This window comes from Rhopalosiphum padi, chromosome 4 (genome assembly GCF_020882245.1).
Source record: "Rhopalosiphum padi isolate XX-2018 chromosome 4, ASM2088224v1, whole genome shotgun sequence".
NCBI lineage: Eukaryota > Metazoa > Arthropoda > Insecta > Hemiptera > Aphididae > Rhopalosiphum > Rhopalosiphum padi.
In genome coordinates, this window is record NC_083600.1 from 9,951,925 (window position 1) to 9,976,893 (window position 24,969).

The window sequence follows — 24,969 nt, forward strand, 5'->3', positions numbered from 1 at the left end:
AGTATTATATATACTCGTATAATTAAGCAGTCCAAATTAAATAATCATTTATAATGATTTATTTTACAACCGAATACTTACGCTACTTAGATTGACGAATCAAAAATAGAAATATTATGCTCTAATTTACAAAGTACCTTATACTTTGCAAGTATTTCATTTTTATCAAATTTATAACTTGGTTTATACGCTCTCATTAATTATTACTTAAATTTAAATATAACATATTTTAAAATACAACATAATATTTTGCTTAAATATTTAAAGTTTTTTAGAATATTAAAAATAACTTGATAATACCAGTTCATTAATTTTTTTTGATTTAAAATGATTACAATATTTTAACAATTTTTCAATTGTTTTGAGTTGTAGCTTAAAATTAAAATAAACATTGATCTATGAATTGGAATGTGCAGAGAAATGAAAACAATATACGTGGCTGTTTACACTTTAAATTTAATCGATTTGTAGACCAAATTTAATCTGTTTCAAACATTACGAGTTAATTTTCAGGTATTGTATTTGAAGCCATAATCAACTTATAACTTACTAATATAAATTAGTTATCAGTTGAGATTCAAATTTTGCAAGATTCTCAATTGACTTCATTTTTATCTGTTTTTATAAAATTTTTCTATATATTAATTTGTAACCTACCAGTAACAACTGTTTTGAATCATAAGTACAAATCAATTAAAATACGATTTAACATTTATTATTTACCAACTGTGTGCTGTACATTTTATTCTTTTCTTAACCAATAACGTGAAGATTAAAGTCTTTAATCGCATTAATATTTCGTAAATATTTTTATAGTTAATATTAAATTTAAAAACTAAATAACAATAATAGAAAATAGTAGATTTAACTCCGTACACAAATCTCATACAAAGAAAAAATAAACATGTGAAAATGATTGATGTCTTCAAAAGATCGAATTATTGAGACTGGTAAAAATATTACAAATCTCTTTGTTGAAATCATCTATAGGTTCATTTCAAAACCACGCGAATAGAGTTTTTCTCCGAGTTCCCGATGTTTATCCGTCTAGTATGGTGGATATATATCATTTTGAGATATTTTTATACTTTAAATATATTATGACATTACCTAAGGCAAGTTTCGTAGGTGTATGAAAATGTTTCACTAACAACGCTGCATGCGCTTTCTACCTAAACAAAATGTATCACTCACAAAGGAGCATGGTTAAAATATATTATGTATGATTAGATTCAATTTAAAACATTTAACTATATATTTTTACTTTCTCGTTTTTCACTAAGTATATTGATTTCTAATTTTAATATTATTATTATTATTTTTGGCACATTTAAAAAGCCCATATACAATTGTAAGCAACCTTAATTTTACTATATATAGGTAAATATATTATTTTTAATTGAGATTAATTTTTAAATCACACAATTCCCTCAAACTAAAGTTACTAAAGTTTTCTGCTATAATACAAATTACAGATGATACGTGAGTACTATTTAAAATGATAATTTTGATCGTGTATTATAATAAAAATAATACATATAATATTATACGTCTATATTATTTATTCAACAGTAATCAAAACGCTATAAATTTATCGATCTAGATTGTTATGAAAGAAAATTTCTTAAACTTACTTTGAAATGCCAACGGCTATGTGCACGTCAATACTAAAAAATCAATGAGTATAATACTCGACAAAAAAAAAAAATAAACCTAATGTAAAAAATATTTCAAACTAAGGACGGTATCACATAGTATATAATATTACATAATAATAAGTAGGTAATATTATTTTTAGAAGGTACTTATCACGAGTACAGCACGATGTCGAACGTAAAAAGTGTATAAAAAGTTTATAGGTAATAATAACAGAACGTCAATGGTCCAAAAACAATATTCTGGTGATGATAATATTATGTCATAGTAGTGTGGTTGGAGTCGGTGGAAGCCTGAAGGTGATGGGTAGAGAAATTCTGCTTGTTCGAAATAAAGCGATTGGGGGTGATTATTATTCTCGTATACTTATTTACAACAAAACCAAATGATTTTTACGGTGCTCGGTAATGTAAAATATATTTTACCTTTATATTTAAAACTAATATAGCTTATATTTGAATCGCACAGTTTGTATGAGTTTTGGCGAAAAAACACAAATTTTCACTTACAGACTAGTAATTTTGTATAATTTGATTCAATTAGTTAAATTCGTGGTCAAAAGTGAGCGTAGTGACGGTGTAGTGTTATAACGGTGTATATTTATTCATTATTCCTGGTTAGGGCTATTTTAAGAGAAGTGCAGACATACAGTTAATTTAAGGATTAACCGGCAGATTTTGGATGTGATCATGATATTAATAATCAAGTGAAAGTAAAATATGGTGTTGCCGTGTTGGTTCTTTGGAATACGATTAAAAAATATGTTTTCAATAAATGAACACAACTTCATTCAATGTTTAATTTACTGACACTCAACTAAATACTAGCTATACATTATATTATTATATTGATAAATTAATTAAAATACTAAATAATTTAATAAGTGTCCTTTAATGGTTTATACTTCTTTTTTTTCAAATAAGTACTAATATTTTTACTATTAATTGTCAGGCGGATATTTTTTTTGAAAATGTTGACGTATCTAAATCAAAATTCAAAATAGTAGTTTCTAATACTATAAGTTACTAAAATTTTAATAGTAAAGATAATACAAATTAAAATATATGTTGCATTTTATCTAGTGATTTTTATATTCAAATAATTTTTTTAATTTTAAAATGTTGATATTAATTATTAGTATAATTTTATACTTTGCAGATAATCATCAACCTATTATCTTTAACAAAGTTAAATAATTTCAAAACTTCTTGTTTAAATTTCGTTTCAAATACAACATCTTCTTAAAAGTCATCTGCTTCACGATTGATATCGCCAAAGGACCTTCTTAAAATTATATAAATAATCTTAGCTCTTAAAAACATAGTTTTAAAGTATATGTTATAAGTACTTATAAGTTCTAAAAATTAGAATTTCAATACATTTATTATCAAAGTACTTACGTATATCATACGATTAATTAACTATGACTTTGCCATTGTCATGTATTATTAATTGTTTTCATTACAATAGAAATACAAAATAGTATAATTTATATTATAAAATATGCTTTCGTTTTCTATTGTAATCGTTGTTAGCGTAATTATAGAGGAGCCCTAAGGAGACTTTAACACTCCCAAAATTCTTCAACGATTAGATTTTAAAATTTTATTCTGTAATCGATTGTCGTATATTAATTGTTTGCTAAATCATCATAGACAAAATTCTTCCTTAAAGCTACACATTTTTCTTTTTTATTCAGAAAATGGTTTAATGATAAATAAGAATACCTTATTATTGTATAGATGCATTATTATGTAATACGAACAATATAATAGATACGCAACTACCTACATTCTTTTTTTTATATCAGGATTCAAGAGATATACAACTAAAATCTATTTAATTTGACGATTATAGTTAGGTTAAGACATGATGCGTGTGTTGCTAAAATTTTCAGGTGGTCACCCATTCAATAATTAGCAACAGAGAACCTGCATTATACAATTATAATATATAAGTATGCGCGTTATCTATGAGCTTATAATACTGATCATATATAAAATGCTACACTACTATAAAATATTATTTATTTAAGGACATTTTAGGTGACTCATTTAAATATTTAATTATATTATTATATAATAATATATAATTACTATATTATACTATTATTGCCGCCGTTTTTACTCAAGGGTTGTCTTAATTTATTATTGTTTTACGATAAAAAAATTTCGAAAAGTCCACGTCATCGTGAAGTTTAAACGTAAAAAACGATTATATATAATGCCTTACCACACATCCTGAAGCAACTCAATAAGTCGAAAATAATAATAATAATAATAGTAGTAGTATATCTATATAGTAGATATAGTTATAGTGTAATATATAATGGTATAAGTAATATACACATACAATATAAATCGAATTGGAAATAAATTCGCATGCGGTCGTTTACAGCCGCGGTGTCGATGTCATAGAAAAACTATCATCCACTTCGTACATAATATTATGTATCATATATTATATATTATTACGTGAAAACGGATACGCACCAATACCACAAGTGTCGATTTTAAAAAGCAATTTCCCCAGCCTCCAAGTGCACGTTACCTATATTATAATAATATATCTATTATTATTCTTCTATAGTTACACACACACATATATATATATATATATAAACGTTTATGATATACATTTTCGTCTCTCGATAAGCGGATAAATATACCAATTTCTAATTTGCGTGCGTAAAAATAACAACGATAAGCGATTTTCTTCCTCGAACGACTACTAAACTTTGTTTTCCGCTTAGAAATGAGTTAAATTGATTTTAAAACGAACGCCCGCAATTTGTCGGGTGTTTATTCGGATAGGACGTATATCAATAACAATTATAATGTGTACCGTGTACACATACACGAGTCTAATACGTATAGGTACATGATTTTAATTACTGTGTGTTTGTAATACAAACAACGATTCGAATAGAAAATTCCACTAAGATTTTCCAATTATTTTAGTTTCTTAAAAATACAATCAAAAAATAAAACACAGAAATTGAAAACAAAACCGATTCAAAGAAACAACAGATTACGAGATATTATAAAGTATAAACATGCAATTATCATTGAAACATATCTTACTATTTCTATAATAAATGTCTAGTGATATTATTGATTTTTGCATAAATATAATATTTTTAATGTAATTATTATTATTATTATTTTAAATTCGATTTAAAATCTGTTGATTAATCAATAAATACTGCATTTAACATAAATGTATTAAACATAAAAATATATTACTAGTTGATAAATATCTAAGCCATATACAGTAGGTAGGTACTTCAAAATACTTACCATCAAAATATACTGAAGTGCGTACTATACAAATTAGTAACTGAATTATCTTCAAGTATGGGTCAAAAGTTTATAACAGTAAACTATTAATTAGAGATAATCTAAATTAGATACCTTTAAGGCTATTCATTTTAAACTCCGTGCATTATACTTGATTCGAATCTAAAAACCAAATATTAAAAAGGGTTTAAAATATAAATCAGTATTTATAATGTTTTAACTTGCCAATATTATGAATATTAGCCAAATATATTTCGGAAGCTTACTTATGATTTAATGTTACTTTGAACATACACAAAACTTGTGGCTTTAAAGGAATTATATTTTATAAGTCGCATCTGTCTACAGCAGTTGTGCGCATTAACATTATAGCTCGTGTATAATAAATGGTACAAATTCAAAATCAAAGTGATTCGAACACTGATTCGCTGGCTTATGTTTGATGTAATCACACACACGCATAAACCTATAAAGTTGTATGACAAACTGTACCTATCAGTTTTTGCGATATACTATATTTTAATATCGATTGAAGGCCATCTGTTGCTTACGTCCCTGCGGACTTTAGACTGCATCGCGGGTTTCGACGGGTGTGTAAAATCCCGCAATTCCGTGTCCTAACTCGGTATAGTTTCGAACACGCGCACAGATTATCGTTACTGATTTCAGAAAACGCTCTCGTCCATCGTAAAAATTTACCGGCCAACTGGTGCATGCGTCGCGGTCGGTGGTAGACACGCCGTTTTATTTATATACCCTTCTTTAACCAACCCCTCTAGGCCAGTAATCAGTTAGTAATTTCGATTTTTTCCGACAACAAGACTTCGTACGGTGCAATGCAATTAGGATTAAAAACAATATAACACACCACCACTAGCTGCACGTCACCGACCGTCCTCGTTGCGTATTATCGGTCCGAATCGAGCGCAAATTAGTACGAGACCGGCCGGGCGATGTGCACACAACCGCAACAACCCGCACGCCGTCACACTCGATCGTGTATTTATCTACAGCACTTGTCCTCGTGTCCAAAGCCCTCGTCGTACTTTATCGATTGAGTAGTGAGGACAGAACGAATCCGTCGGGACCAATGTTGGAAACTCTCCAGTCAGCAGATCGTCCGACGCAGTGGTGAGACGCGCGGAAAGGAATTTGATAGTAGTGAGGGCTTGAAACGATAAACATGACAGACAAGGTATACTTATAATGCCCTCAAACGGTGTTACAGTACTTGCCGTAACTCGTCAACATTCTCTGAAATGACGTATTGCAATTTCGAAATACTCGACCGCCACCAATAAAATGTATAGTGTTCCCCTTCGAAAATACGTGAAATTACCCTATTCTGGCTTCTACACCGCTAATCGAAACGTATTATTATTCGCACACCTATATACTGTAATATAGTAATGTATATATATATATATATATAGGTATTGTCCCGGTGACAATTTATTATCACACTCGTCGTGTGATTAACACATTAATAATAAATTGGACTATTGTAATATTGTAGATTATACCTACGCGGTGTGTTATCATGAATGCACGCGGAAAACTATTTAATTTTTAGCATTTTATTTTGTACATATTATCTAACACCTGAGATTATAATATTTTCAATGACGGCTACGCGATCGCACAGTATGTAAATGTCACGCCGAATTTGTGAAATCGACGATTTCGTGAAACCAGCAACGCCGCCGCTGTTGAATACACGAAATGGGTAGTTTGTAGGATACACACAATATTCACGGAATCGGCAGAATTTGATTGCTGATTTCATGAATTAGTCATATTTTTTATTTTGCTGAGCGCGTGAATTCAGCAACACATTATTCGATGACATTATTGTACTGTACACGGCACGATCGGCACCTGCCCCGGCTGCCCCATTAGGTAGATATTTGGTATACCACACCGTTATCAGGTTATGACCTATATCATCGGGTGACGATGATGGACGATGTGATACGTGTACACAGAATAGATTAAATCAGAAGGAACACTTTTGATGTGAACAAAAACGCGGTGAACATTTTCTCGTTGACTACTTTTATTACACGTTTTTTAGTGCGCACTGCGTTTTAATCACAGACTAGATTAATGATATGTATAGCGGCATATTATTATAATAATAACAGTAACAATAATATGAGTTTATTGGATAATTTACGTCTCGTTTAAATCTTGATTATCGCTTTGGCAAAACAATCTACCTACGACCGTACATTATATGTTCAATTTTCACGTGTCTAGCCTAGTATAACAGTATCTAGGCGTGAAGTGCGGATATTTTGTTGTTGTGGGCTTACGTTGTGTAGTTGATATTTTAATTTTTAGCGACGGTGGGTTCGAAATGGACAGCAGAATGAGGTGTCGAAACCATAAAAAAATTTGACTGACGATCCTCGTGTTAAAAAATATAAGCATAACCTAATATAAGGACCACGCAAAAAATGTTGGAGATGGAAAGTGACACTGATAAAGAGGTAACGTTGACGTTGAGCATAGTTTCCGATCATCCTATGCGGCACGGTACAAGATTCAGCGCCATATTTAAAGTATCAAGTAGATCGGAGAGAAAAGTGGGAAATTTCGTATCACAACTAGATAAGAGGTCCTGAGCATATGTCTGAAAAAGAACAGCTTAGCTGCTGCGAAGTATAGTTCCCTAACGAGTGTAGACATCAAAACGGACGAATATTCGTTACGATAACTCATTCGATCATTTGAGACGGGGCAGAGATACCGGCGATGTACACAATATGTCGTGCGAATTACACACGAAGTGTACATGTAAAAAATGACATGATGTGTAATTCAGCGTAGGCTGTAGTTATCAAAATGTGTAAATGTATTACTATCATTTTTATACATTTTAATTGTTTTATAATACACTTCATTTAATTATTCATAATTATTTGATTTTATTATCGCCTTTTATTCATTTAAAACATATTACTTTTTTATACTGTTCACTTTACAATATTATTTTATCATATCAATACAACATTTTATTTAAGATTGTGAATATAACACATAATATTAATATTAAATTAATTTTCTTTAATAATAATGATCTTGCCAATTTTACGAAACTGTATGTCCTTAAAATTTCACAAATTTGGCTTAACATGTATATATATATATATTTAAAATAGTTCCTTTTAGATAAACGCATAGTACGTAGTAATTGTATACTTTATTGTAGTGCTGTATGTGTTGACAATATTTATACATAGTATCGTCAATCAAAAACTAAAATATATAATGTAATATTCATTATCAATAATGTTCATGAATAATTTTAATTTAATTGACAAATTAATAATTTTATAATTATATTTTCTTCGTTACTATTATTAAAAATAATGTATTAATATAATATAATATTTTTATCTTTATTTCACAGAGGAATAATAATGTGGAAAATTCAATCGATAGTTTGAAATTTGTTTAAGCTCTTGATACTCGAACAATAAGCAAAATAAAATACAACAAAAAAGTATAAAACAATATTACATGTTTTATTATTTTATAATGAAATATTGGAAATATATTAAACAACACGATACTTTTTTTTTAGATTATTTAATGAGATTTTAGCAAATTATTGTATCTCAACTAGTAGATAACTATAAATATTATTATAATAGCAGAGGCGAAAAGGGCACATGTAAATATAATAAAGTCAATAAATTTTAAACCAGTCTGAAGAATAAAATTAAGGGTGGCTTATATTATGAAGACATTTTAAAAGGAAAGAGCATTATTTAAAGAATAATTGAGATAATAAGAGGAATAAATGTTATTCAAATAAAATCTATCATGTAAAATAAAAGGACAATTATTAATAATGAGTAGATGTTGCAAATCATGTGTGTCCACAGTTAGATAGGGTACCTATACAGTATTGACTTTTATTGAGTCACAATTTATATGAATTGAACGATAGCAGATAACGGCCTATATATAACCTAAATAATTCTACTATTACAGCGTGACTCAACTATATAAATATGAAAACACGATACTTATTAATTATTATGATTAATTTTTCGTAAGAATCAGTAAAAATGTTGTACAATACCATCAATTTCATTACTCCACATGTAGATGACCCTGCATACAAAATACCTCGAGAATTCTGTAGATATTCTAGAAATCAAACGACACATATCTTTAATCAAAATAATTAAATAAGTATCCAAGTACACATATTTATAAAAACAATATATATTTAAAATTGATTTATGTATCAATTAACGAAACAATAACGTGAATCCGTGTAGATGCATTCTATTATGTTATTACGAGTATACTAATAGATCTAATTCTATTTTGAAAATGTAATATAATTGTATGTATACATTTTTATTAAATCTAATAATTATACTATGATGACGCTCAAATTTGTTTTTGATTCGAACTTTAAATTATTAGCACAAATCATTAAGATAATATTTATAACATGTCATTACCAAAAAAAAATAAGTATACCTAGTATAATAATAATTTATGATAGTATCTATACCGAAATATAACGATGATAAATGTTTTATGCTTTATTAAATGTAAATATTATAAAAATTTTAATTTATTCCATATCAACGTTATTCGTGTTTGATATATCTACTATAACTACTTAAAATATACTGGTATAATGTATTTAAATAGTGACAGAGACAAAGTTGTATCTTGTCTGTTAAACTTTAAACGATTACAAGCCAAGTGCAACCAATACAAAATATGACTGGAATTCACCAAAATTTCATATAATAGTAGACTTATGCTGATTTGCATCGACAATTACTTAACATCAACGCATTTAATGAACCAATAGTGGGCTAATGCCCTGATGGTCCCTTAAACATGATTTAATGAACCGTGATTGGTTCGTTAAGTTTTGGCGAAATATTAAATTAATTAATTTTTTATTCAACCTACAATCAATGTGCGATAAAAATAAAATAGAAATTCAACGTCTTCGAATGGATTATGTTTTCGTGAAATTCCTCCGTACCTGAAAATTATACAATATAATCATTTTTTATTGGCCGTTTAAAACATTTTATAAAGATATAAACATTCGTGTAGACTGGCGCACCGTAGTTGTTGTATAATATAATATAATACACTTATCACTCCTAATCCAGAGCTTGACTAATGCCTTATTCAACAATCCGTTGGATAGACTAATGGGGGCTGATCAGGACGTGATAATTAACCAGTAAAAGAGGAACATATATATTTGAACCGTGTCTTACATATTGTACACGCTTGTAGACGTGGCGTTGATAAATGGCATTTGTATGGTTTGTATTTTAGAGCGTATGTCACGGTTTTTCACTTTCAACGGTATTTCTTCGCGTGCGACGCGCTTAGGTGTAAAGACTTATGATAAGCTATTTGATGTTAGAATATTCCGCGAACACAACTTTCGTATTATAATATTATTCTTTATTTAGTGGTTAGCGGGTTATGCGTATGCCGTCATTAGTTTACGCTCGTAATTTAAAATTTGTTGTTGTAAACTAATTTTATTTTTTTTTTATTTTTTTTTTTTTACCGTAGTATGATAATAATAATTAATATATATATCCAAGAATTAATATCATACTCTCAACAATTTTGTTATTTATTATATAGACAGTTTTAATAAATAAACAATATTATGTAGTTTCGTCTTTATCATACTTTTTATAACAACTTTTCAGTAGAAAAGGGTTACTCGGAATATGAAGAATAAAAACAAGAATAATCTCAAGTAAAACGTAAAATATCATGCCCAACCAATTGACATATACTTACTTTAGTTTTTATTTTTATTATTTACCTAAGCGTTTCTTTGACATTTCGATATATACTATGCGGAATTTGAGATATTATACTTCCGTAAAACAGTTCAAACTATTTGTCAGAAGAAATACAGAAATTAAATTACGATTATTATTATTATTATTATAAAAGTAATAAAATTCAACTTGAAAATTAATTGAAATACCTACGAATTCATTATCCTTCAATTTGCTTACTTTATATTTGAGTTGAGTTAAATATATATCACTTACATGTCACTAACTAACAAATTTTTGCAGTTTGTTATAAAACAAAAAAATACAAATTTTGAATACACCATTATAGTTTTTAATGTTATACTATGTGTTGATTTAAATGTTGTTAATATTCAAATGTTTTAACTAAGATATTTAAAATCTTGTTTGTGTTTATAGTTAGCATATTTTAAGATGAAAGACAAATAAACTCTATAAATTCAATTTAAGTGATGTTTGTAGCTCCCCAACTTTAATTTATGTTCTATTTGTATACGTTACATTATATTACATTGATGAAATGTATTTTATTTGTATATTAATCTAATCCATTTTTAAGATCTCGCTTTATTTATACATCTATATTCATAATCACTGGGTTAACTAAATAATAATTATATTAAAGTTTTAATGGTTTTATTTGTTTCAAAATATAATTTTATGTATCATGTGGTGTGTTAGCTGATATATTTACACTGTATTCAAATCTGTTATACGTATATATTATTGTGTATTGAATAATACTGAAATAGCTAATATACACTATTAAACAATATATAATATATATACATGCTAGTGCAGTAGGGCATCAATCAAAAGCGAGCAATACAAAAATTTTGGACGGTGTATATTTTAAAAATTTGAGCTTTAAACACGCTTATAAAATTTGTATTTATTATTCTAATAAGAACAACTTATGTGATAGATTTCTTGAATTAAATTTTCAAATAATAAAAAATAACATTTTTAACTAAAAAATAATTTGTAAATTTTAGATTTTTACGGATACCGTCAACGTTTTAATTTTAAACGATTAAAAATATAAACAAAAAACGTTTAGAACACCTGAAGTCTTAATCCAGCACTGGATATACATGCCTCCCGTCTCATAATCTAACTTTAAAAACTTTATATTTTAAGTTTCTAGTAACTTTGGTCGGATGTTCACTGTCTAGTGAAGATCGATCGTACTGACCACTATTCTGTAGATAAAGAGATAAAATAGTATTTGCTCAGGGAGTAGTACGATTTTTCGTATCGTCGTGGGGGTTGGACGTAAAAATGAAAAGGATTTTCGACAAATTTGATGGTACTCCAATAAGTCTGCTTAATGGCTTTTGTCGGAATGGGATGCCATTTGTATTAGACACCGAATTGTTCCTGTTGAAACATTGTCACGCAACGATTGAAATACTATAAAAACACCATATACCTCATACAGCGCAGCTAACAACTGTGTTTGTCGTATATTAAATCACTAGTAGCCATTCTGAAAACAAAAATGAAACAATACCACGAAAGTTAATATCTTATATGTTGGCCAAATTAAAGTAGTAGAGTAAAAATATTTTCAATAAATAGGATTTACAGCTTGTTTTTGGGTGCGCGATATTAATTAATATTACATAATGATAATATCATAATTTCGAACTAGTCAAACTTTAAAGCACAAATAATCTTTATAAAAAAATAGATACCTATTAAAAAAAAAAATTATTTATAACACTCCTTTAAAGTTTAGAGTTTAGACACACAAAATTTGAAAATTGTATGTATACTAAATGATGGACTAACCTTATTCAATATTGTTTAATAAATTATTCTTAAAATTCCATTATTTTTACATAAAATTGTAAGGATACTTTAAAAACCACTCTGTTTTTTGTAATTTAAAAATGTTTATTGTATGTAAATAATATATGGTAATATATTATTTATTTATACACGTAGGTTAATGTGAAATATTTTCTTAGTATACCAATAGCTTTTTCGCTTCCTTGAAAATCTAATACAAAAATTAGTATTATTATACATTATGGTAATATGGTACCAAAATTCATACAACAAACATTGTTGGAACTATATAAAAAATAAAAACGCGTCATTTTAATGTCCAATATTGTGGTGAAATGCAGTTTGAAAAACACTGTAGGCTGTAATAATAATTTAACAATTAAATAAATATTTTTATTTATATTTTTACCGCTTTTATTCTCTAATATAGTTACAAGTTACATTTTACGTTTGTATTAATATAATTACAAATATTCAGTTTTTAAGTGGATAAGTGACATAAGAAAACTTAACTTAATTCATGTTTTCTGTTATTTATAACTATCATGCTTATACCTGACATGATGTGTACACCTGTATTCAACACCTACTAATAAAGCGAATAATCGGTAAAATTAAGTTATTTCACAGATGTTTTATATTTACAAATAATTCACGGCCAAATATAGTATAATAAATATATATTTTTAATATTTTTTAATCGCGGTTTTAGTATTATCGAAATATTAAACCATTTATTCCAATTACAAATTAAACAAAATGTGTACTCGTATGTACCTAGTTAATGAATACAAAAATATTTATTGTATAAAACAATAACAATTTCGTATAGATATTTAAATATTTCTATCGATCTTTTTTTATATACAATAAAATGTAAATCAGTTACCTATACCTAGTAAATAAATGTGTATGCTTATTATTCTTTATTAATATTTTATTTCAAAAAATACAATTATAACCGTTACATATTACGGTTCAAATATTCTATATCAACTCGTGTACTATTTTAGTTATTTATAGTTTATACAACATTTTTTTTCAAGGAGACGCTGAACTCGTGTGCGTTGTATTCGTCTTACAACTCTTATACGTATTATACAACAAATTTGTGATTAGCGGTACCAATTTTGTGTTATTAGATTTAATATTGCAATATGAATAACTCTCTTATCTGACGTATAGAACCATAAGAATATTATTATTTATTATATAGAGTACTCCATAGGCTAATATTGATAATATTTACATTTAAAAGAAAATCATGAGATTTTTAAAAAAAAATAATATATTCTAATTAAAATTAATTTCTTTGGTAAAACTTAAGGTTTAATAACATAAAGAGTGAAGTATTATAATATAATAAAAAAATTAACAAAGAATTCACTGCTTTTGATTAAATTAATCTATTAGTATTTTTGAAATAATATAATACCATACAATTACAACTTATAATATTAATAACGAACACTGTTTCTATACAAATATAAAATTATGTAAAATAACGAATTTAAATTTATATTTTACAATATATATGTAAATATTTCTAAAAGGTTCGCGATAACTACAATAAGTGTTTTAAAAATATAATATAACCTATATTAACCTTTAATTTGTTTCCCAATGTTTAGGCCCTAAACTATAGGAGATGATACCTAGAAGTTATAAAATTCAATAATTAACGAGCGTTGGTTTAACAAATTATTGAATATCACATTATTAATATTATTATAATATAATTTTACAAAAAAAATTTAAGAATAAAAATTTAAATTATAATTTTTTAAGTTTTAATTTTTTTAATGACAGCATACGTTTTTAATTTATTATTCATTAGTAGAATATTTTTCAGAGAATTACATTTTGTATAAGTGATTAAATTTGTTATAAATATTCAAAGTTTAGATCTGCAAAGTGGAGTAGCACAGAGGTACCCCGCAATATGTTGGTTCTCTACATCACTCGTCTAAACTTTAAATAGTTATAACAAATTGGTGTAGTAATTTGTATAACCATTCAGCTATATATTTTAAACTATAACTCAAAAATAATATTATGAATTAGCTATATCAAACTTGAACTCTCTTGCGTAAATTATAGATACTTAAAAATAGATAAACTTTGAACTTAAAGTAAACTATATGGTGATACAAGTATATTCAATGACATTGGCAATTTTTGTAGAAAATTAATAATATTTTAAATTCAACTTATAACCGATTATTCTGATGGGTAAACTAAAACATCACTATAGCCATACTACATTATTATTAACAAAGTTAAAAAAAAAAAAGGATTTAAAGAAAAACCATATACTATGTCTGACAAATAATTTCCTCGATTTGCATAGGATTTAAATTTTAAAATGAGAATAATCTGATAAAAAACATTTTAGATAAACATTTAGCATAAAAAAAATTTTGCCTATTAAAATTGAAATTCATAAAATTATAAGTTTATTAAATGATATATCGTATGTTGTATGTATAAGTTTTAACATATACCTACCTGCTTTAAGACTTCAAAGTTGAGAATTATTTCTTCTTTTTATTAACGTATAAAATGTCCACGTGATAATTTTTTCATTTGTATAATAACTTTCCCAGTAACTTAATTGTATTAATTACAGTTATACATTTTAATGTATTTTTTATTTATCTAATGATGGCTTTTTTTGTATTCAAACTATTTATTTTCTCGTGTATTTTAAATTCTAGACATGTATATTAAATACAGTACTAACTAGTTATTCATATCACACAAACTTACTTTAAAAAGGTTTTATGTAAATACCATTATATTATAAACTGATCTAATTTGATATTTTTTTGCTTGATAGTTACCAAATTTTTTTTAGGATATGAAAATAAAAATTTATACATTCCGTTCTACCTAAGATAAAGAATTTCTAAAATAAATTTCAAATCAACATCTAAAATATTTTTATATTTAAATTTTACCCTAAATAATATGGTATAATGTGTAAAATGATAATTATAGAAACACTTTTATTGTGTAGATATTATGTGTAATAAATAAAACACATACAACATAAAATATTTCATCAATCATTTGGTGCATTATTTATGTGGAACACATTAAACTACATCCAACCTCAGTTTTATTTAGAAAAATGATTTATTGTTTGTTTAATATCCTACTATCTACTATCTTGACTGATGATCTAAATAGTTTATGTTATAGCAATTATTATTACTTTACATTCGAAACCATATTTTAGGAAGTAATAAAATATTTGATAAGAATTTATGCATGATGTAATGACATTTAGCTAAATTTACGAACGGTATTTTTTGTTAACATGCTTTGGTTGTTTGATTGGCATGTATTGTGTAAAAATATGTTCATTCTATAGGATAAAAAATATATTTTTCTATTTTACTAACATATATAAAGAAACCTTATTATCGTGTCTATAGCCATAGGATTAAATAAAATCGGAACGGAGAAAATAATTAAATGGAACTCATATATTTTTTATTTCAATTCCTGTTTGATTTTATGGATGTGATTATAAATATTATGCTAACAGAAAAATAAGTACCTATAAATACTCATAAGTAAAATTTGTTTATCAAAAAATAAATTACTCTTTAAACTAATTTATTCATAGATTTCTAAACTGTCATTTATCATGAACTAATATTACTTATTTATTTTTTTGACGACTATATTAAAATATATATCTATATAAAAATACTGTTTTTCTTTTGTTATAATATATTATATAATAATAATTTTTAAGTTATTTAAATAAACTAAATACCGAATTCAAAATATTAACTATCAAATTGGAGTAAAGTAGGTGACCATCACTCTCCCAGTGGCTATTTTTTCTGATTTTTAAAGGTAATTTACATTTTTATTTTTTGTAGTGCACATTTGCAATTTAATACAGAACAATCTTGAACAGAATACAATTTGAATATTTATCAATAAAATAACTAGCAAATAATTGCGTAATACCATTCACTACTATTCACTTTCTATTATAATTTATAATCAAAATAAAGAAAACTTAAAAACACATATTTCAAAGATTTGATTTCCATTTACTACTTATGTATAATTAAAATCGTAATAAATTCTTAAGGTATCGTTTTATTGAATTGATAGAAAATAAAATACAAAATCAATAAAAACACGATGTCTTTAAAAGAACACAAATATTATATTTTAAAATATATATTTAAATCGTTTAAGATAAAACAATTCTAAAATCCTGGGAATTTTTAGTTGATTTTTTCACTGTGGCTGTATTTTCCATAATGTTTTATTATTCATGTTTATATAGGTGCATCATATTATTATTATTATGTCTATATAAAGAATGTAGAATAATTTTCATTATACGATTACTGTCAGTCCCCCTGCATATATTTATTTTTAAAGGATCACGTCGCATGTAGTCACTCCACAATGTGTTCGTTGAGTAACGATTTTATTTATGATTTATAACGTGTCAAAAATGGTGAAAATTCGTTGAATGTTAAATTTTGTGTTATATCCGTAAAATAACAAACTATTGGTGTAACCACGGGTACTTAAAAAAACCATGAAAATAATATACATAAATAACATCAATTTTACAATATTATGATATTTTAAAATAAACATGATTTATTTATTTAAATAATGAAACTAAGGCAAATACTTATAATTAACTAATATTAAACAATGGTTGTGAACAATAAAAACCCCCAATGATTTTAAAAGATTAATTTTATATTTAGTTTACCAACAACGTATTACAATAAGAATAGATTTTTATTTTACACAATGTTCAAGATAATTTTTTTTTATGTTTCAAAAAAACAATAGATTTTGAAATTTAAATTATAATAATAAAATGTATAAAATACACCAATAGAGTTGTACTCGTCGTACATAATGCTTCGCGTCATCCTACTTTTCAAAGTATCTAATTTGTTTAAATTTTAGATTCTGAGCGAAACAATGAATGTATTGATTTAATAATGGTATGTCATCAGTTATCACCTTTTGGAGCGCTAAAATTTATCAATCTCAAACTTTAAGAGTAATTTCAAGTAGCGAATCAGATTTACTTACAAAAATGAATAATTATAAAGATTTGAAAATTCCACCAAATGCTTAGATTAGCTTAGATTAATAGACATGATATAATTTTCAAAATAAAAAGTTTGAAAGACTTTTTAAACATTAAACATTGATAACATTTTTTTTCTAAATCAAACTGCTTGAAACAAGGTTCCTCCTAAATATACATTTTCAGAGAGCAATTAAACATTATCATTAATAAATAATCATTAAATCATACATTTTATTTTAATCATTATAAAGAGAGCGCGGATTTATATGCATTAAAATGTTAAAATATGAAAATAATGAAAAATAAAAATATAATAAATTGGCAATAAAATTTATTTTTTGAATATTTAATTAATACAATATATTTAAAAAAAAATACAAACCCTACTATAGATACTTATCTACTTTGCTTCATTTTTTTTTCACCCATTATCTTAATGTACGTATTTTATTTCTCCGATTATTAATCTAAGGTCATATTTGGGAAAACCGTTTAAACCTACAAATATACCTATTAATTTATATTTATATTAATCGAAACTATAAAAATATAATTAAATTTTCTTATATTATAATAGACAATAGTATATATTTCAAAAATGTCCAAAAAAAAAAACATCAAAGTATGCACTAAAAGATGAAATATGCAATTAAAATTGTAAAATAAGCCCTTAAAATAGAAAAATGTCGAAATATGTAAATATATGCACTAAAAAAGTTTCATTTTTTAAATTCTTATGTCATGAAACAAATTTTGTGCTCACTTAGCATATTATACGATCAACCAGAATAAATATGCAAATGCATACAAATCCGCCTCTCTAATTATAAGTTAAGATCTTCATAAAATATAACCAGTATAAATATTTGGTGAAAGTATTAAATCTCTGCAGTTATTCATTTTTGAATTACAATAAAGAAAAAAACGAAATTAGTTTTATCAAAAACAGGCTTTCGATATTTTTCATAACTGGGGCTGTGAATTTGTAAGAAAGTGCATATTTTTAGGTGATTGTGAAACGTAGCTTTGTAAGTACATAATTTGAATTATATAACAACAAATCCATTTATGAATCTTTTATTTTGCAATTTTTAACGTTTTTAATTTTTTAGGTCATTTTTTTCCTTTTCGAGTAATATTTTCCTTTTTTAATTCATTATTCGGTATTTTCAATTAAATTTCATCAATTAACATCTTTTAAAACCTTTTAAAAATGTTTAAAAAATATTTCAGGCGAATAGCATTATTAAAGGATCAATCGACTTCAAAATCATAATTCAAATTAAATCAACTTTTTTTTTTATTAAATAAATAAATTTGTATACATAAATTATACTAATATCAATATAAATATTAAAATTAAATTACAAACCATAGTATATTTTATACTATAATTGTTGGCATTTTAAGTGCATATTTTATTGCATTTTTTTGACATTTTAAATGCATTTTTGCATTTTTGTACCTAAGTTAAATTGTTTTTATGATGGCAAACAAAAGTATGCATTCTTTTAAAATTGGTTTAGTCATATTTTATCTATTTGTATATGAACCTTGATAGACATGAAGTACCTGATAATGTGCTTATAATTTACTTTAAATTATCTATAATCAAATAAATTAATTTAATTAATCAAGTTACATTCTAAATTCTAATCTGTTAATAAGGAGAGGCACAAATTGAATTATTTCTCATGCAATTATTATATAAACTTTAAACTTGTATTGTTTGCATAGGTAATAGATATATTTTTAAAATTGTGCCATTTTACTATTTTACAGCAAGATATATCTTGAAATTCATACCACTAATAATTATCGTTTAGAGTATTTATTTTATAAATGATATATTCAAGATATTAAATCTATATTTTAAAAACTTTTAATTAAAAATACACTTTGACCAAAAAAAAGGACAATATTATGCTGGGATTTTATATTTTTAGAGATATTGAAAAAAACAATAAGTATCAAAAATGTCAGTCAACTAAATTTTTTTAAACCGCAGTATTATGAATATTTGTTTAAGTTATTGCATTTTTTATTAGATACTAAAACTGAACTCACTAAAACTAGTCTTAAAATCCAAAAACCCTTAAAATATTGATAACCAGGATCGAATTTCAATATTTTCAAATAACTCAAACTGAAACCAGAACCCATTTTTTTAAAAGAAAAATATTGGGTTTTACAATAATAATTAATTCTGATTTTACCTCCAAGATATATATTTTGGATATAGGGAGTATTTTGATAAATCGATATTATTTTGATTTGAGTGGTTTACTTTAAAATCTTAAAATTTAAAGGCTATGTATATTATATTATTAATATTTTATTTTAATATATATACATATATAATATATTATTGAATTATTTAATGTATTTATAAAAATTAAACATAAACTGAAGAACAAATTTAAAAATAATAATATAATATACCGTTTAGTATTGGTTTTAATTGAAACCCTAACCTTAACCATTAAATTATAATATTTAAATCCAAAACTGAAACCAGAACCTAAAAAATACTAATTACTGGAAAATTAACAAAACTAAGAAATATTATTCAAACTTCACTATAGAAAAAGTTCGTATCCATTTAGCACTGGCCCACATCTGTTGGCTATTTCTTTCGCTTTCCCAAAATCTGTTCCAATTCTGAAACTTCAGTATACCATTAATATTAATCATATTTTTTAATGTTTCTGAAATATATGATATTAAATATTACCGTTTGTACACAACATAAGACCCACATTTACATATATAACGTAAATTACGTATCGGTTGACGCGTATTAACAAATAAAGATGAAAATTGGTATAACTATTGTATTGCATATTATTAGTATATTTGTATTGAAAATAATACATTTATGTACATCGTGTTTGATCAATCTTAATAGGTAAATCTGGTGTAATAATAAAGCTAACAACACTAAATTAGTTCTACTGAACGAAAGTTTGCTATTTTGTACGTTTGTAAGATAGGAGACAACACTTCGGGTATGATACTCCTTAATATTAATAAGTAAAAGTTTCTTTTGGAATTTTAAAATATTTGCTTTTTGTGGTACTTTAAAATTGTAACGAATCATAATTAGTAACACAAAGACCACTTAATCATTTTTAAAACTTTATGTATACATTTTATACATTACAATATTACACTTTAAATTCATTAATTAATTTTCGACACTATCGAATTATGAAGATAATTTTACAACTGCATATATTTATTTTATAATAAAATAATAATTTTCATGTTGTAGACACATAACAATTTGACTTTCTATCATTGATTCATATTGACATTACATTGATTAAAACCTTAAACTTTTAATTATGTATTGGTTACCGTAAAAAAAATGATTGTTTAACTTTATTTTTGATGAAAAACAAATATATTTGTAAATGTTATTAGTTATTAATTTTATCTTTATCAGTGATATACATCGGCCAATGACGGGAAGCGTGACATTTTACTCAATACATAAAATATTAAATGATATGAAAATCATATATACTTTATAGGGCGTTATAACTAAATCCCAAAAACAAGATCGAAACTTCAATTTATAAACATGAATAGTGTGGTCTTATATAAAATGATATCACGAGGGTGAAAACAGGGTAGCGTAATAACTATAAGGTTTTGGAATTTTTATGGACAATAAAAATATTTAAAGCTTGCTTTTTATCGGCTAAATATATTATAATATATTAATATATATCTAAATAAAATATAATATTATAATAGTTATAGATTAATTTTTTTGTCTAGTTCTGTAATTTCTGACTCACTGGCATGTATATTATTATTTGATTAGTCTTGTACGAACCGTTTAATATTACCTAATGAGATAGGTAAGTAACTAGAAATAAAATTCTAGATTAATTTCTTTGAACTACAAAATTTAAACTAAAATATAATAGCAGGTTCATAAAGTGTAACAAATAATAATAAATCCCATTTTTATTATTTAATTTATTCATTGAACGTCCAAAAATATTTTTCAATCATAAAAATTATTTTTAATTATGCAATGTGAGATAATTAGAATATAAATACTATTACAATAAAATACTTTCAACATATACCATTGACATAAGAAAAAGTATATATTAATAATTTTTCGTGACATAATTAAACACTAAAAGTGTCTTCATTAATATATTTAACCATTTTCGTTATATTTTAATACGATAATAGGTCCATACATGTATCATATTATAATTATATAGTTTAGGGACAAATTTAAACGCTACAACTATTATCGACTATCGTATTAGGGCATTAAACTACTTAAACTAAATAAACTAGGTAAAAATAAAATAAATAAGCCAACTGCATCTTTGAAATTGAAAAACAAAATATATAAGACATCTTACAACAGCAGTTTATATTAAAACCAAGTGCTCAAATAGAGTAACACTTATCACATTGTAATTTAAGAAACCTAAATCAATCTACAACACGTGTTAAAACTAAAGTAAAATGGAATCATAAATCATTTTAATCTCCAAGTAAACCCTATATCAAAATTGCGTTCCCTTGGATGTGTGCCATCCCAAGAACCGCTTAAGTTTGAATAAGTTTGTTTAGACTTATTACTATAGTTTTATAGTAAACTGAATAAACTAACTCAAATGGTAAACGAAGTATACGTATTATTTACCTCATATTCATAAATAATGATGAGAGGTCATTTACACTGTCGTGTATTAGATTTAGTAAAACATTTTATAAAGATATCATATAATATATAAGGTGATAATATATTAATATATTATATTTTTATACTCATCATTAATCTTAAACAAATTAATAATTATATTTATTTTGAATATTATGAAAAATGTGTTATAATTATCAATTTTAAAACATAAATAAACTCAATGTATTTTTAATTTTGCACCTTCATAAAATTTAATTGTACACACAGATGTAACAAAATTGCCTATACAATGCGCCGTCAAAAAATTATGTTTATTGGCGAAAATTGAATTTCCTACTTTGTACGTAAATAGGACCCTAGAAACGAGAACATAAAGGAAATTCTGCAATGAGCACAATAAATTTAAATTTAAACATTTAACATATTTTTGCATACTACGTGACTAGTAGAGTTCAAAAAGTGCTTTAAAGTTAATATATACTTTTTGTAAGTTTTTATACAACATAATTGTGTGGAATTTCATTGTAAATAGGTACATGATACATAAAAGTTAGAACTATACTAAATATTGTACATTATTCTTGAGGTTAATGGTATATATTGTATGATGATATACAGGTTTTTAGCATTTAACAAAAATACAAATAAAAAAAAACAAAATGTTAAGTATTTGGCCAAAGCACAGAAATAGTTAATAAATCTTGTTTAACGTTTATATTTTTTATTTTTTTATATGTTATTTTCTATTTTATTATTATCCAAATGTATGGTATTCATTTAAAAATAGAATAATATGAAAAAAACGACATACGAATATTTTACAACAAATACATATACTTGTATATTATATAATATTAAATTAATAGATACATTTTACCAGAAAATGCGTGATAAAACGTAATGAAAAATGAACATAATGACTGCATACAATATCAAAGAAAAGAAATTCATTATTAGTATTTTATTAACGTAAAATAATTAATTAGTATACTGACTCAAATAAAGTTACTTTAACATAAAAATAATGATAATTTTGATTGTAATTAAATCTTTTTAAAATTTACAACAATTACATTATCAAAGTAATAACATAATATTATGTTATATTATGCGTGTTTATACTCAGTAATATCAAACTGATTTAAATGAAATTCTTTACTATTACGACGTTTCGTAGTACGATTTTCACCTATATTGACATTATACGCACACAATCTCACTGCGGTAAATATTGATTTCTTATATTATTTAATTTCATCCAATAGACAATATAATATATTTTAATAAACTAGATAACTTAAATAAAAACTAAATTTTTAATATTTGAAACGATAATATCAAGTTTCAACAATGACTTTAAAATTATTTTCATTAAATTTAAATATCTATAATATACATTTTAGTACAGATATATAATAATCACCTTTTCCTCGTCGAAAACATTATTTTCGTACATCAAATATAAATTAAATAAGTGTTAATTTCCTAAAAATAAAAATACGCGCATACAATTATGTGAATTTATTAAATTATAAGGTACTTACTCATAGATAGAATTAGTATAATGAAAATATAATACATTCGAAATATAAAAATATTAAAAATGTATAAAGATAATAATAAATAATATTAATTTTAAAAATGCGAACAAGGTAAATACCGTGTTTGTAGAAACTTAGTATCGTGTGGTTTAAAAATAAAAATATAAATAAATAATTACAGTGAAATGAATTTAGCATATATTATGACGGTCTAGAATTGACGGTTTTTCGACATATCGGTTTTAATACCCCGTTACCGTTATACGATTTCAATACCATCAATTCAGCATCACATGTACGTGCGTGTATTTAAGCATACACGATTTACATTAGATAATAGTCATTTTTATTTCATAATAAAAAATAAAAAAAACACTCGAATGGTTTCAAAGATGAATTTAAAACATAAGGTCGAACATAAAGCAATAAAACTGAATTAAATTTACTGTAATATTATGCGGTTTGACTATTTATTGATACACGAGTATGTTAAACTAACCCAAGTGCTATTTTATTTACATTATTATATTGCGTTCGTGAAAGAAAATATTATCTGGGATTCACTGTAACATAATAGTACGTATTTTTTATTACCTCGATTTTCAATAACATTTATACGGAAGTGGTGTAAGGCCACCGTGCAATCGTGTTTATGAAATATTCATTTTTATGTCCATATTTTCATACAAACCGACATGTGCAAAACACATTTGACTAGCCTATACATAAACATTTTTTCCACCATGTTATGCGAAAATTACGATCACAGTATATTATTATATACAATGTATAGTTATTATAGTTGATTTGAGTGCGTTCTTCAATCGGCGAGTCGAAACCAAATTTTGGATCTCGTATAAGGTTCGGAATTAAAATGTCGCCGTATATCTTAGTAACATTCAATACAATAATTTATACAAATAAATGTTAACCCTCAAAACATATAGGTCTTACAAAGGTCTTGTGCGATGTATTTTATTCCTTGTCAATTGTTTCTTGCCCGATATAATTCCTGAAAAAAATGTAATCGCCAAATTGGATAATGAATTACAAAATGTTAAATACCTTT

At 25.2% G+C, this 24,969-nt stretch overlaps 1 protein-coding gene across 2 annotated transcripts in view; it reads left to right on the forward strand.

Annotated features, from left to right (window-relative positions):
• The window catches only part of LOC132930491 (dopamine receptor 2), a 129,255-nt gene that overhangs the window by 101,905 nt on the left and 2,381 nt on the right, over positions 1–24,969 (forward strand). The gene's annotated exons all lie outside the window — the stretch shown is intronic.